Below are 3,217 nucleotides of genomic sequence, written 5' to 3' on the forward strand. Positions count from 1 at the left end.
AAAATTGTGCTATTTTAATTGTCTTTATGTGTAATAAACTTGGCCATATTCTTGAATGAACGAAAGAAGAAATCATCAGCTGACTGAATCCAGAATCAATCTCATAAACCTAAAAATCATCTAGGACTGTAGCGTTAACAGATTTCCGTCCATGTTTGATGTCAATCAAAATAACTTTACTTTGCAAGTCGTACCATAGTGTTTCTTGCAAAAAGATCTACAAGTCTTGTTTAGACATATTTTCAGACTTTCTTGCAAATACCTTTTTAATATTTGGTAAATCAATGTTTATCCTTGCAAGGATTTTTCCCGAAAAGTTGATCACAACGATATATGACACGTTACTATCATATATGTAACGTAGTATTACCGTATAATTCATAGCAATTATAGGCATTATCACACACGAATAAGTAGATTCGATAATTTCCTCCTCCCAAAAATATGTTTTTACTTCCTTTAGTCGCGAGTGTTTCTTCCAGATAAAAATTCTTAATGAAATCTTAACCAATCTGAATTGATTATTTAATTTACTACCTTATTTCCTCGAATAAATCATTCGCTTTTTGTTTTATATCAGCAGAATCTTCATTAAAGTTAGTTATTCTATGCATTATCTTGAGAGAAACTATTTTATTTCGCCTCTTAGAATTTTTAAGCCATGTCCGCGAGACTTTGAAGTGAGTTTATGGAATGAACCAATCTATTTTTTAATTTTTATTGTGAATTATTTCATTATTGCTTCGTACTTCTCTGAAATATGCGAAAATCTCGTTATTTAATTTCAATGGCAACTGTTTCCTCTAACTTCCAGAGTTTAATATTCTTTCAAAATTTTCGATACAGTTTTATTTTTTTCAACCTTTAATTTTCGTAACATTTATAACATTAAAGTGCACTCGGGAAGTTATATCAGCTGCATTTCTAGGAGGGCATAGTTCAAGAGGATCAAAATTTCTTTTTTTTGTCGTAACTTGTTTTGTACAAATCTTATAGTCATCCGTCAAATATCCTTCGGGAAATTTAGTTTTCATCTTCTTCCGAAGAGACGGAGTATAAGAAGAACCGCCAGTGCTTTCTTGACTTTTTTTATATCATCGTCTAATATTGACTCGTCTTCTAAGTCACTTTCAATTTCGTTGTTATCAATGGAATTCTTATCGATTATAAGTGTATTGATTTCATTATTAACATCATTTTCTTCGTTAAGAAGTTGCTTTTCAATTTGTTCAGAAGCCATTTGTTTTTCTATCGTTTTCTCTTTGTTTCGTACCAAAATAATCAGCAAATAATTGGACAATAAGCAACGATTTCATTTTCTATAATGATAATAAATTTTTAAATTCAAATAATTTCTATTGAAATTTTCCAACTATAAATTATCTATACGTCAATAATCTGTTTGTTCATTCCTTCAATGTACTGAAAAGATATTTCCTTGTAGTTTTGTGTTATTAGTAAATAAAAATATCAAATTAATCATTAAATAATTTATTCAAATACATAACAAAATTACAATAAAAAGTAGCATTTTTAATTGGAATAGAAGAGTTTCGTACATTTTATCACTTTCATTGTAATCCGTTTTCTATCCTTGCACTACTCGTCAAACCACGCTGGATTTTTGTCGCCATTTGTTTCGACAGTTACGAAGTTCGTCATGGATAAAGAACGTATTTAATTTGTGATAGAACTGTAAACGAACATTGTCCTCTCTATGCAGCTTTGCAACTTTATAAATTGCCGTCATTCTGCAACTTCTTGTTATCTCCACAATATAGCGCTCTTTGCTCCGTCAAAAGTAATTTACTCGAAATTTTTACCTGTCATATATTTTTCAGCAGTAACATAAACTTCAACAACTATTTTTTAAAATAATAATCCGTATAATAAATCACATTATTATTAAATTTAATGCAATAATATTACCAATGATAGGTTGAATATCACTAAATTTTGATACCGTATCCTATGTTTGATTGGCTTCGTATATTTTTGTCCATGTTGTCCATAGCAGCTAAAATTTTGTTATTACTATGTTCAGATATGTCCTTTCAAATAAATCACAGTGGCGTTGATTTTAGCGACAACAGACCCTTCCTTAGAACCATTTAAGACACTTCCTTACAAGCTAGATCAGAAGAATGAATCTTCGAGTTTTTAATTTTCCTTATTTAATAGTGCCATGTTATAAATAAATTCAATTAAGACAACTCGGGGCTACGTAGTAACACATATACAAACCTTTTCGTCAGTCGATAGAACCATTATAAATCTCGTAAATTGAAGCAATGGATCTTTTGGGCAGCGTGAGAGAAGATTTCTCAACTTCAACTTGCGATAGTTGAAAAAAACTGTTTTTAAATATTTAACTTAAAATATAAAATATGTCCAGAAAAACATAAGAAAAATTATAATTTATGAGAAGAATAGAGATCATATATATAATTTATAATGGAAAGAATAAGGATTTGATGACTAAGTTCCTTTCTACTTTCACAAGTTGGGAACTAATAAAACAAATAAAAATAACCTCGGAAAATCGAAATACTCGATATAAAAATGACAAAACTTATTATTATTATTATTATATCTAAACACAATTGAAAATTTATGAGTTAATATAATTTTAAATAAATCACCTTCTGAAACTGACTAAATAATCTCTTGTTTTGAAGACTTTTCAAAATTTCTTAATCAATACAAAATAATGAAACTTGAATGTAAATAATTCTTAGATACAATTCGCGAAATGCTTTAAAATATAAATACTAGACACGTATACACTGGATAAGAAGATAATATAACATTAATAATAATAGACGAAAGCGATTGATACGGTATTGTATTGAGTTCTCTAAAATTTTAATGATTTCAGAAAAGAGAGAAATATAAATGGTATGAAATCAAAAATTGTAAATTATATTATTAATTAATAAAAGAATGCAATTTATAATAAACGAATAAAATAATAATGACAAAAATGACAATCAAAATTTTCAATCAAATATGGAAAAATAGAAATCTCTAAACTTAAAATTTCTCATTCTTATTTCTGTTAGGTATTGAGCTTCCATAGATATTAAAGTATAACGAAGAGTAAAGAGCGAACATAATTTGAAATTTGATATTATAAACTAAATCGAATTGGATATTTAAATAAGGGAAGCGGGTGATTAAAGTACCTCTGTTTAACGCTGTCTAGAGAAATACTATG

General features: G+C 28.0%; 1 long non-coding RNA gene across 2 annotated transcripts; it reads right to left on the reverse strand.

Annotated features, from left to right (window-relative positions):
- Positions 1–1,440: 1,440 nt before the first annotated feature.
- Positions 1,441–2,775, reverse strand: LOC111639542. Of its 2 annotated transcripts, none has more exons than XR_002759099.1 (4): positions 2,643–2,775; positions 2,245–2,354; positions 1,964–2,131; positions 1,441–1,862 (listed from the first exon to the last, which is right to left on the reverse strand). It is a non-coding gene; the product is annotated as an uncharacterized LOC111639542 (long non-coding RNA). The 2 variants fall into 2 exon arrangements; XR_002759100.1 differs by having other exon boundaries at positions 1,792–1,862; positions 1,930–2,131.
- Between the last annotated feature and the right edge of the window lie 442 nt (positions 2,776–3,217).

This window comes from Centruroides sculpturatus, unplaced genomic scaffold (genome assembly GCF_000671375.1).
Source record: "Centruroides sculpturatus isolate CEXI.00-Female unplaced genomic scaffold, Cexi_2.0 scaffold1240, whole genome shotgun sequence".
In the NCBI taxonomy this organism is placed as follows: Eukaryota; Metazoa; Arthropoda; class Arachnida; order Scorpiones; family Buthidae; genus Centruroides; species Centruroides sculpturatus.